This window comes from Panulirus ornatus, chromosome 14 (assembly GCF_036320965.1).
Source record: "Panulirus ornatus isolate Po-2019 chromosome 14, ASM3632096v1, whole genome shotgun sequence".
NCBI lineage: Eukaryota > Metazoa > Arthropoda > Malacostraca > Decapoda > Palinuridae > Panulirus > Panulirus ornatus.
Window position 1 is genome coordinate 2,337,683 of NC_092237.1, and position 13,797 is coordinate 2,351,479.

Here is a 13,797-nt window from a genome sequence, read left to right on the forward strand (position 1 = left end):
CGTTGTGGAAGTTGTTGACGGCCCCTTTATTGGTTGTGGGAGGCTGAGGTAATGTCCGGAGTACATATTGATTACTGGAGGAGTTCTGGGGGTACGGCGTGCGTGCGCGCGTGCGTACGTGCGTGCGGGTGAGGGATGTGGGAGGGAAGGCTACATAGAGAGAGAGGGACAAACAGACAGACAAACAACAGACAGACAGACAACAGACAGACAGACAAAGAAAACAAAGAGCAAGAGACAGTGACCAGGAGAAAGAGAGCAAGCTTCAAATAAAGTTAGAGTTAGCTCCTTTTCACAAGTCAGGATGGCCGAGCGGTCCAAGGCGCTGCGTTCAGGTCGCAGTCCGGTCTTCCGGGCGTGGGTTCGAATCCCACTCCTGACAGATAAGTTTTGGCGAGTTCTGTTGCGTTTTTGAACTTAATTCGATGGGAGGTACAATGACCACGCCGCCAGCAGTCACTAGATGGTTTCATCTGTACGATCAAAGTTCAGTCTTTCCTCCGTTACACGTGAACTAGTACAGGTACTGTAGCTAATCATTACAGTATTACAGAGGAGCGATATCATGGTTCTCTGTACATCATGTAATGCTTTCTCATCACACAATGTTGTTACTTAATATATACACAAAGTCTCTTTCCTATACATTCGAGACCTAATTTCGTGTGTCTCCATCAAGAGTTTAAAATTCTTCAAAGACAATTCAGATAAAACGTTGACATTTGTAAATTGCAACTTGTGCAGAGAAAACTGTTAAAAGGAGGTTAATATTTTCATTAACCATAGGTTCCAATATTTCGTAAAATATTATTTACCAGTTAAAACAACTCAGCGAAACACATTGTCTCTAGTGGCCTCCAGCCAATCAAATGTTGCACTAACGACTTCTAAAGGTCGTTGCGAGTAGTTAGGGTCTTCTGGAGCCAATGAATGAACGAAGTTTACCCTAGTGCGTGGATGAGGTCGTCCCATGACCTCAAAACGACCTGTCGATGAAGTAGGGGTTGTAACGAGGCTAGTGCAGCTGTACGACCATTCATGACCATAGTGTATGTGGGTTACGCCTCAGGTGGCTTGTATGGCCCAGGGTTCAGAGTCAGTCGCATGACTCAGGTGTGGCCTAATGATGAGTACGTGTCATGAGGGGGTTTGAGGAGGATGTGGAAGGCAGAGATGAGTAACCGGACACAGGGGAGGAGTTGAGTGAGGAGAAATGAGATACGAGCGTGAGACGAGTGTGAGGGATGTTGTTCAGTAGTGTGTGATTATTAAGGTTACGTAGGTGGACGTGAGTGTACGTGGGTGTAGACGGGGGTACTTGGCTGAGTATGGATGTACATGGGAGTATATAGCTACACAGTGTCGTACACTGGAGTACATGGCTGTACATGGCTGTACATTGAAGAAAATAGGAAATGCAACCACAACAAGACCATAAAGAGGTTTATCTGCTGAAGGAAAATAATGTTAGAGTTTTTGTTGCAATCAAAAGTTGATCTACCGACCATCCTCCATGCTCATCCTGTACGCTGTAACTCAGAGGATTTCAGAGGTGACAAAGTGTGTTTATCAGACCTCAGTGGCCAGATAATCAATAATCAGTTGTTATAAAGTTGGTTCAAAACTTAAAGTTAAACATTATCTTACAGTAAAGTCATCCACAAGATGCAAAAACTAGTTATAGTCTCAGAATGTCAAGGTAACTGATTAATGACAAGATGTGCCCTACCTTGGAGTAGTTGTTTGCACTTATCTCTAAAAACCTCAGTTTTCTGACAGTCTACCACGTAGTGTCCTCGTGTGTATCCATATCTCTGGCCACAAACTTTACATCTCACGTGGTCAACACTGCCAGACAGGCCAAAACCTCAGTATAACCCACCCACCATCATCCTGGTATTGACAGAATCTTGCAGTGTACACATCTTGTTGCTTTCTCCACACACATGATTAACTTGATACATTTCACAGTAATGATAATGTTATCCGAACTTCCTACCTATACAGATGAAGACATCCTCTGGGAAGAAGAATATGTGATGTACATTTTATGAGGTTTCCAGGTTAGGTTAGGTTAGGTTAGGTTAGGTTAGGTTAGGTAGATGTAGTTATGACTAGTTGTGAAGACGTCTATGATGACATGGAAGACAATAGGTGACAGGACAGATCCTTGAGAGACACCAGTGGAGGCACAATATGAGGGACGTGTCGCCTCATCAACGACTGACGAGATGGAACGACTGGAAAGAAAACGATGATTTAGAGAACTGAGAAGAGCAGAAAAGCCAAAGGAGAGGTCCTGGGATACTGATCTGTGAGGTCCTGGGATACTGATGTGTGAGGTCCTGGGATACTTACTCTTCCACTTCCCAAGGTCGTCCGGGACTCTAGTGAGCCAGTGAGCCGAGAGTCGGCCAAACATCCTTCGCCTCCCAAGGACCCGGGTCCCAAGGTCACAGTGACCCGTGTCCCGAGGTCTTAGTGACCCGGGTCCCAAGGTCACAGCCAGCCGAGAATCCTTGACAAAACACATCCCAGGTCGTCTGGCCTCAAGCCATGGTGGAGGTCCATAAGCACACATGTGGCCCCCAGGTCTCGTGACGACCCAGTCTCGTCGTATTCCGGCCTCGTGGCATCTTAGCCTCGTGTCACTCTGGCCTCGAGGCATCTTATTCTTGAAGTATCTTAGCCTTGTGGCACCCAGGTCTCGTGGCACCCTGGCCTCGTGGCATTCTGTCTTTGTGGCACCCTGTGTCTGAGCTATCCTGGCCCCGTGGCACCCTGGGGAAGGGCCCTCCGTAAGTGCCCGTCAGGACGATAAAGGGCGACCCTGTTCGTCCTGCCACTCCCCACCCACCACGACCCACAGCGATGCCCTAGATAGAAGGTTCTCATCTCTTACTAGTAGAGGAAGTCCAACTGTTCTAGAGCATGTTTATCTAGAGAAGCAAAGATGACAATAATATCTACCTATATCTACATCCATTACTATTTTACCTAGTGGAGGAGTAGGGAGATAGATGGAGAGCACAACAGGGGAGATAGATGGAGAGCACAACAGGGGAGATAGATGGAGAGCACAGCAGGGGAGATAAAGTATGAAGTGAAGTATTAGAGATGCGGCAGCGAGGAAGTAAAGGTGGTAATGTTGGGAAAGAAAACTCCCCATAGGAGAGGCCCGGAGCAGGACCTCCCCCCCATGTCCTTCAGCGGCATCCCGGCTCCTCGTCCTTGACTGCCTCATGGCCGCTGTCACTTGTAAACAGATTGCCATTCGCTTCCTCCTGTTGTACCGTTACTTCCTTTTCCTCCCTGAACCTCCCTAGCCAAGCTCCCTACCTCTCCCTCCTTTCCTACGTATTTTAAGGACTGAAGTGGCAGCCATGACGTCGGGTGGTCTGTCTTTCACGGACCCTATCTGGGGCCCCGTCCAGCACATGCGACGCAGAGACCATACAAACGTCATCAGGTGTGGAGCTAGACCACTCTCTGTGTAGAGACGTGGTGTTAGGACGCTAGCAGCTCCTGTACGGCAGGACCTCCCCTGTGCCCTGGCCCCATGCCTGAGCCTGGTGTCCTTCACATGCTTGGCTCATAATGTACGATAATACTTATGTAGGATCTGAGCTTAATGCTTACAAGGACGGAGACGGGCGACCGCACCTTACGTTTACCGTCGTAGTTTATAACAAAACTGTGTAAACTTACATGAATGGAAGTGGACTCTACCTCGACCACTAGCCCGTCCACTAGCCCCTCCACTAGCCCGTCCACTTGCCCCTCAAGCGATCATGATGATGAAAAAGACAGGAAACAAAATCCCCGCGACACACATGAGTGAACAGCAACGATGATCAATAAACATCTACAAGTTGTTGTTGTTGTTGTTGACCCACTCAGGCTGGAGGATGGATCCTGATGACAAGCTTGCCGTTAGACTTGCCCCTCACACCTGCACAACTCTGCACTACACTCTTGTACAATCATGGAATTCGGAGATAATTTCTGTCATGCATAACAAGATAAATAGAAGCATTTCATCTGTAATGATGACTTGCCCCAGATGTTTCAGAGCAATCTTAACATTGCCCCAGATAAATAAAACCTACCCTAACTTTGCCCCAAATAATTGAAAACGTCATAACTTTAACCCAGACGTTTGGTAGGTGTGTTGGCGGGGCTTAGTCGCCCGTGAACAAAGCAGACATTTTGTTCTACAGTCGCTGACGTGCACCAGATCTGCGCCTTCTTTGGTGCTCCTCCTCTGTGTCTTCTTCTCTGCCACTACCCAAGACATCGGTATATATATTACGTGGGAACACGTAGTACACGTGGGAGTACATAGGGAACACATAGTGCACGTGGGAGTACATGAGGAACATATGATGTACGTGGGAGTACATGGGGAACACATGATGTACGTGGGAGTACATGAGGTACACATATTGTACAATGACTTCTCATCGGCTGCGCGTCAACTACACAAATTGCACATATTGCGGTGTGTACGTGTTAGCTAATGTACATTATCACTCCCTCACACTTTCCCTCCCTCACACTTTCCCTCCCTAACACTTTCCCTCCCTCCTGCGCCCCTAACCTAACCACTAATTTCTCGTCCACGAAAGAAGAAAAAGTAAAAGAAATAGAACGGAATCACTACATTACAAGCCGGAGTGTGTAGGTATGTATATATGTAGGTAATCATATATGTATTTACCTATCTATGGTGCAAACAGCAAACAAGTAAACAAGTAAAAAAGAAGACCTCCTGTCTCCCTGGTATGCAAAGTGACTTTCTGCCTCGCCAGTAAACAAGGAGGACCTCCCTCTCTCCCCAGTAAACAAGGAGTCTCCTGCTTCGCCAGTAAACAAGGAGGACCTCCCTCTCTTCCCAGTAAACAAAGGGTCTCCTGCCTCGCCAGTAAACAAAGGTTACCCTCGTGTTTCCTCGTCGATCAGCCCCCTCAACCCCCAGCCCTATTTTTATAACCTCCTCCCCATTGATGAATCTGATACGTTCACTAGAATAGGATCCCGTCTCGCGAGGCACTATAAATAGGGGAGGCCAGTAGGGTTGTGTCGTAAACAATATATGAGGAAGGTGACAGGTTGGAAGATCTTGACACAAGGTTTCACAAGCTGTTGTAAGATCTTTTTTGTGGTAAGTTGCTTGCCGTGTTATGGTACCAAACTAGTTCAGATACCATAATAGTGGTACCTGACCAAATCTGATGCAACACTAATCGTATCCATCTAGTCTTCAGATGCTATTAGTGTTACCTGCTCAGGTATTGTTACCACACTAAACTATCTAAACTAGTGTTAAGTTGTTAGCGCTAGTAGTATCTGGCAACTTGTCAGGACTATCGATCTCTGAGACATTTTGTTTCTCTGTCCAAGTTAGCAGGTGAAGGACACGCGAGCCACCCACCCAGGACTCAGGCAACACAGCAGGTAATCCAGTAGGAAGCAGGTAAGCCAGCAGGACTCACGATCAGTAGGTAGAGTAATTAGTATATTCAAACTAGACAGACGTTCAACGCAATCCAGGCACATGTTACACAAGCGAGTTAGCAGGTGATGAAGGAGAAATTTATTGCAAATACATATCAGCAGGTGAGCCAGGCAGCAGGAGGAGGAGGAGGAGGAGGAGGTGAGCCAGGCAGGAGGAGGAGGAGGAGGAGGTGAGCCAGGCAGCAGGAGGAGGAGGAGGAGGTGAGCCAGGCAGCAGGAGGAGGAGGAGGAGGTGAGCCAGGCAGCAGGAGGAGGAGGAGGAGGAGGAGGAGGTAAGTCAGCAACACTGGGCAGGTCTCCCTACGGTTGACACAAACAACACCCAACACAACACCCACCTGTACACCCCCCTACACCCTGCCGCCCGCAGCAACACCTTGCTATGCAACACCCCCGTTATAACGGATCATGCCAGGTATTCTCGATAACGAGGGTGACCGGGGATGGGGGATAGCGGTGAGGGGTTTGGAGTAGCGGGGCTCAGGTGCCGGGCTTGTCAACAACTTCTCAAAACAGATCAACAGACAGAAGGTCAGGGGGGTGATTTTACCCCCTCACCCCGTCTCTCTCTCTCTCTCTCTCTCTCTCTCTCTCTCTCTCTCTCTCTCTCTCTGAGCCCCAAGACACCCACCCACCTCCCCCTGCAGCCCCAGCCTTCTCGCCTAGCAGCATGAACAACACTAGTTCCCGCGTTCGATCCTCACCACCATCACCTCCAGGGTTAAGGGCCCAGTGGCCACTACTACCCCTCCCCTCCCCTCCCCTCCGGAATGCCATTCCCTCTGATGAGCACGACGGTACGACCCTTGAGCACGACGGTACGACCCTTGAGCACGACGGTACGACCCTTGAGCACGACGGTACGACCCTTGAGCACGACGGTACGACCTTTGAGCACAACGGTACGACCCTTGAGCACAACGGTACGACCCTTGAGCACGACGGTACGACCCTTGAGCACGACGGTACGACCCTTGAGCACGACGGTACTGTCGTCCTCAACAGGGTTAAGCTTCACCCAGGATTTAATGATCCTCGTGGGGTCGTTCATTTGCATAGTCGTTAGCGTGGAATTTAGGCAATAACTGAACTATGTTTAGTCACACATTAACATACCTTACACATTTGATTTGCATACCTGTCTATACCTGATTCACCCCTGGGAACGGGAACGGATTTAATGAAGATCGATAGATAGGTAGATGGGGTATGACAGTGTGTGGAGCTGGTATGTGGCGCTCTACTGGGAAACGGTAAACAGGACACTGGATGGATGATCAGATCAACGGTAAACAGGACACTGGATGGATGATCAGATCAACGGTAAACAGGACACTGGATGGATGATCAGATCAACGGTAAACGGGAGTATGGATACAGTTAGACATCAACAGTAATGGGATAATGGATTTAGATGAACAGATGAACCGTAAAAGAGAATATTGATCAACACTTCCTTACCGTGACCTCTTCCATCACAGATGGTCCATCACACTCAGCATGGTAAGTGTAGCCGAGTCTGCTCCTAACGCAGACTTTACGTATAAACAATACACGAGGCACACAGCCTGATACTATCAATATACAAGTATACATACAACCATACATAATGAAATATATGAATACATTAATACGCACAGCTACACATATGTAGATTTCACAGTATCACAGAAATACACCAACGCATTATCCCCAAAAAGACATTGCGGTTCAATGTGTTTAAAGTAACAAGACTTTATTAGGAAGAGACAAATAACGAAATCCTTTTGGTCATAAGATAAACATCGATTGAATATCAAGCCAAATTCAAGACGGTAACAGAGAACGTAATCCGCCAGGGTTTCGCTGCGTGTAGGGAGGAATCCCAGAAAAAGAACCTTTATAAGGTTTCTAAAGTATATTAGTACGTATGTAGGTTTCTAGGACACTTGTCTGTAATGTTTGGCAGCCCCTGGATCCCCTGTGGCCTATATACTCAGGTATTTTGGATGGGAAGACGCAAACAAAACGGAAAAAACTTCTCCTTGAAGATGAACTGAAGTTTTCATAGTCCCTGTTGTGGAATAATGCTTCCTGCAGGTATTCGTGATGCCTGGGGCCGGGGTGGTGCTCTGGGTGTGACGCTGATCATGAAGTAAGAAAACTTTCTATATATGTTGGATTTGCGTCAAGATGATACTGCCTTAACTCCTGCAGGAGGAGGGGACGACACGACCCTTGAGCACGACGGGTCGTACCGTCGTGCTTTCGAGGGTAGAACCAAGGCAAAAAGATATTCCACAAAGACAAGGAAAGAAAATGGGTAAAAAGCAAGACAAGATATGAAAGGAAGAAGTGCATGGACACGATAAAGGTGACATAAAGTATCAATTACTGGAAATCAGACGATAAACTGGTAAAGCCACCAGACAAAGACGAGGTTGCTGTGAGACCAAGAGACAAAAAAAAAAAGAAAAAAAAGATCAGGAAATGTGAGAGAGGAACTCTGGTGTGGACAGCACGACGAGGTAAACAACTCACTCAGTGAAAAACAACATGACAAAAGACGGAGAAAAAGGTGAGGTTGGCTGACATCCATATTTACATGACATGCTCCACGCCCAGCGTATGGACCCATGTATGTGAGGCAGGTCACACAGTGAGGGGACGCAGTGTGTGCGAAGAAATATGACTTATACAAGTTATGATAGAGGTGATGATGAACGATTGCTCGACCAACAACAACAACAACAACAATAACAACAGTAACAGTAAAGACAACGATAAGAGAGATAAAGAACTGATAAAAGAAAAGATAAAGAAAACCCAGAGATGATGTGCTCCATGAAGGAGGGGAGGTGACAGTCCGCCTCCCTGCCTGGCTGACGTCAAGAGCCCGTGACCAGAGCCTCCCTCACCAGATCACTACACACTATATTGATGTTCAAATCAGTGTTGCCAGAGCAAGACCACGACCAAGAGAACTTGTAGATTAAGAACGACCCCACGATGTGCGTGCGTGTGTGTGTGTCTCATTTACTATGATTTCCTCAATTATTGTCATTTATCACTATCATTATTATTATTATTATTATTATTATTATTATTATTATTATTATTATTATTATTATTATTATTATCATTATTATTATTATTATGGTCATTATTGTTATTATCATTTTCTGTTCCTTTTGAGAGATGAGGAAGAATTTCTTTGCAGACTCCTTAGCTTAGTAAACATCGGTAACGTCAATAATTGTGTTCATTATCGTAAAATAACGACATTATCACAGGGATGGTCCACGCTATCTGTGTCCGGGATTTCACAAAGCTTTCTCAAGATGTGTGTAAGTGGTTGTTGTACACACACACACACACACACACACACTCACACACACACAGCACAATGAAACATCTCTATCGCTCGCTATCTTTACTTATTCTTTTAATCCTAATCTTACTAAATTCTTTCTCATGTTAGAAATCTTTGCGCCACACGTGTCTTATATTATCATTGTTGTAAATATTCATCATTTATATCATTATTGTAAATGTTCATCATTTATATAATTACTGTGTGTTCATCATTTATATAATTACTGTGTGTTCATCATTTGCATGATCACTGAAAATGTTCATAATCTATATGAATACTGCAAATGTTCATTATATAATCAGTATGTTCATCATTTACATAATCATTGTAAATGTTCATCATTCATACGATCATTGTAAAAGTTCATCGATATGATCATTGTAAATGTTCATCATTTATATGATTACTGTGTGTTCATCATTTATATGATTACTGTAAATGTTTAGGATTTATATGATCATTGTAAAAGTTCATCAGTATGATCATTGTAAATGTTCATCATTTATATATTGATGTTTCCCGACGAGAGAAGGGCCCTGTGGGTCCCTGGGGCCCCCTTGTCACCCCTCCCCCCGTGTTCATGTGGTGTGGCGACGCTGGCCATCACTCGTGCTTCTCACACAGTCTATTATTGGAAGGCTTCGTCTGTGTATATCTAGGCAACTAGAGATTTAGAAATATATTCTAAACTAACGTACAGTATACTCCAGTATGACCCTCAATACTTCAGTACTGAGCCAGAGGTGTGGAGTGTATGTGACCAGTGAGGGAAGAGGGCACACAACAACATGCATCTCCTCCTCCAACGTCAGTCTTGCTCATAGTTTAAGCTGACCCAGAGACGAAGACTCGCTCAATGATTCTTTGTTACAACACTTGCTCGGGTCCGCCGGTAACCGGTTCCACCGCGTCATCATAACACACCTCCAGTGTCTCCTGTGTGAGGGTGAGGGGATGCAGACTGGGTGAGGGGAGGCAGACTGGGTGAGGGGAGGCAGACTGGGTGAGGGGAGGCAGACTGCAAGAACGAACTAGATCACATGAGGGGTTTTTTTTTTGGCATCGAGTTTGGTGAGGGTCGTGTGTGTGTTGCGCCATCTACAGGTCCTCGAGTGTTACTTCATCCTGACCGGCGTCAACTGGTTAGGTTCACTACTGATGGCGCCAGAGTTTAAGGAGACCACAAATTATTGTGAGATATAAATGAGAAAAGGGAGGAGGAGGAGTGAGAAATGGAGTTGGGTAGGAGGAGATGAAGCACATCAGAAGTGAGTCATTATCTAAAATGATTTATATATGGCCAGTGATGTTGCTGTGGGACGAAGAAAGGATGATAAGACTGAGGTGGACAATAGAGAGAGGGGAATGGGCAGCATTGAGAGCAAACATCCCATTTTCCTTTAGGATAATGATAACACACATATCCACTAACACGTACCCAGTGAGCATCTTGCAGCTCCGCGTTCCTGCTCATGTTTTGTTGATCTGCCTCCAGGATCGTTCTTGTGGTAGTCACCAGAGCCGGAGGGCCAGGAAGGACTGGGATATACGCAGCGCTGGAAATCGAACTCCATTTTGAAAAATGGTCAGAATCATCCTCAAAGCTTCGAAGTGTTCGACACTGGGTGTTTCATTCGGTTGGCCAGGTATCAGTTACCAACCCGTCCCAGGATGTCTGCATTGTAGGCTGGCCCTGGGGTTCTGTAACCCCCCCTACCTTGATTAAGTGGTTACAACGCAATAAACACAGGCGCCACCGCTGTACCCAATTTGGCTACTCGCAAGGTATAAAGGGGACGAATTCCGACGATTCCTTTTGACCTGTTCACTCGAAAAACGTTGGACTAGGTTCAGCTTTTGAAATGTTCTAACCAGAGACAAAATACCACGTCAATATCTATTATTTTTTTCCGAATAATTCGATCACAAACAAGTCCTCATAAGACCAGGTCTTACAGGAGATACAGGATTTCTTAAGAAAATAAATAGAGAGGAAATGAAAAATGAGTTTTTGAGAGAGAGGAAAACCTACCTTTAAACGGTCAAGTCGTATGTGTTAGGAAAGGAATGAAATATAAAGAGTTCCAAAGTTTGTCCATGGAAGAAAAGAAACAAACACCACAACAATCCATGCTTTAGTTGCCGACAGCTGTACAATACTTACATAGGTTTGCTGTAGTCTATCTAATGTTTTCGGTGCTCAACTAACAGATGCTCATGAACAGAAACCAAAGCAATACCTTAAAAAAAAAAAAGGGAAAGTAGACCAGCACTGAGGTGGGTAAGTGGGTCAAGATATGAGGTTAGACTGGGAGAGTTGATAAGTCGGATTGCTTTGGACTCGACCTGTCTAGTAAACATGTAGAGGTAGAACCTCCCCAGATGTGAGAGCAGTACTCCACACGAGGACAAATCAATTTTGTTTAATCTGAGCAACTTCTCAGAAGAAGAGAATTTACGGGAAGCAGACTAACCCGATATTGTAATGTGGGGATCCCCAGATAGTTTAGATTGTGCAGTGATACCAAGTATGTTTATTGTGTTGAGTGGTGGAACCACAGAGCCTTGAGAGGAGCTAGGAAAGTTGTGAGGAGTTTTAGGAAGAGTAATGGGAAGAAGTTGTGGGTTTATAAGCATTAAACTTATCTGGGTTGCGCTTGACCCACTGGTAAATCCTGTGCAAGTCGGAGTTTGAGGAGACAATTGTGACGAGACGAGATGCAGGTCGTGGTAGAGTGGATCACTGGTGTAACAGCCAGACGGATGAAGGATGCTGTTTACCCTCGTTTGTAGCTCTCAAAGATTGGCTACGGATACACGAATAAAGAAAAAGATTAAAGTTATTCAAGACAATGTAGTTTGTTAATTTATATTGTACATAGTAGACAAAATGTGATGATTTACAGAAGGAAGTTGTACTAGAGAAAACAGAGGATCTAGTCAAGCAAAGGAATATGGCATTAGGATGTTAAACAATCGTAGTTAAGAGGTTTACTGATGATGAAATGATTGGTCAGCTGGAGAGAAGCACTACCAAGCCAGGTGAGTGTGGATCATGAGAGCTGTATCCCTTATGATGATGGACTGTTGTACTGAAGACGAGATAACCTGAGATATTGACTGAGATGAAGAAATCCTAATCAACAATATGAATGTTGAGTATTGAAAGTTATCAGATAAGAGAGTGACTATAACCTGAAAGCAGACAAAGACATCTTGTACTTGGAAAGATTCATGCAAACAGATGGTAATGATGTTGTTTGTTGTAGTGATGATAATGATGTTGTTTGTTGTAGTGATGATTATGATGTTTGTTGTAGTGATGATAATGATATTGTTTGTTGTAGTGATGATAATGATGTTTGTTGTAGTGATGATAATGATGTTGTTCGTCGTAGTGATGATAATGATGTTTGTTGTAGTGATGATAATGATGTTGTTCGTCGTAGTGATGATAATGATGTTGTTTGTCGTAGTGATGATTATGATGTTTGTTGTAGTGATGATAATGATATTGTTTGTTGTAGTGATGGATTTCTCCGAGACGATGAGGAGAGTGACGGGGTAATCTGGCATAGTGGGAGGGTCTTGCAATAACAAATGTGGTAGAGTGAATGATGGAGTGTCTTCAATACAGGCAGAACTAGTGGTTGTTAACGAGGTTCTGAAGAATGAAAAAAAGTGGACTTTGAGAATATATTAATTGAAAAATGACGCAACATGTGCTCTTGATTAACTGGGAAAAGGGAATCTTATACAAGAAGGTTTGCTTGATAAGGAAATCACATGTAGTTTTAAGAAATTAGAAAATAGATAAGAAATGTCATAATCACTAGGGTATCTGGACATGTTGAGCTGGTTGCTAATGAATTGTGTGGTCAAGGATGGATGTGGGAAGAACGAGATAGAATCTCACGTACCTAAACACACAGGACTATCAAAGGTTAATATCAAAAGGAAATTTAGAGATAAGAAACCATTAGAAACAGATCATACTAAAGAAAACAGTAGGAGTAACAAGTGGTATGATGAGCTATCGAGAAGCGAAGCATTTCATACATATGGAGAGAATAGGTAGAACAGTAGGAAGAGGTGCCCCTGTGTGGGGGTGCACGTTGGCCCCCCCCCCACCTGTAGTGGGAAGAGGTGCCCTTGTGTGGGGGTGCACGTTGCCCCCCCCCCCACCTGTAGTGGGAAGAGGTGCCCTTGTGTGGGGGTGCACGTTGGTGTCCTCCCCCCCCACCTGTAGTGGGAAGAGGTGCCCTTGTGTGGGGGTGCACGTTGGCTCCCCCCCCACCTGTAGTGGGAAGAGGTGCCCTTGTGTGGGGGTGCACGTTGGCTCCCCCCCCACCTGTAGTGGGAAGAGGTGCCCCTGTGTGGGGGTGCACGTTGGTGTCCTCCCCCCCCACCTGTAGTGGGAAGAGGTGCCCCTGTGTGGGGGTGCACCTTGGCCCCCCCCCCCACCTGTAGTGGGAAGAGGTGCCCCTGTGTGGGGGTGCACGTTGGTGTCCCCCCCCCACCTGTAGTGGGAAGAGGTGCCCTTGTGTGGGGGTGCACGTTGGTGTCCTCCCCCCACCTGTAGTGGGAAGAGGTGCCCTTGTGTGGGTAAGGTTCAGTATCAACTGATGATGACCGCAGGCCACCCACCCGCTTCCTGAAAATCTATTAACTTATGACAAAGAAATATGATCTGTTTGGGTCACGTGGGTATCACCAGGTACACAACACACCACCTGCAGCAATTGTCACCAGGTACACAACACACCACCTGCACCACTTGTCACCAGGTACACAACACACCACCTGCACCAATTGTCACCAGGTACACAACACACCACCTGCACCAATTGTCACCAGGTACACAACACACCACCTGCACCAATTGTCACCAGGTACACAACACACCACCTGCACCAATTGTCACC

At 45.6% G+C, this 13,797-nt stretch overlaps 1 non-coding gene across 1 annotated transcript; it reads left to right on the forward strand.

The window, feature by feature from the left end:
* Positions 1-298: 298 nt before the first annotated feature.
* TRNAL-CAG (transfer RNA leucine (anticodon CAG)) lies at positions 299-382 on the forward strand. The gene has a single exon. It is a non-coding gene; the product is annotated as a tRNA-Leu (tRNA).
* Positions 383-13,797: the final 13,415 nt, after the last annotated feature.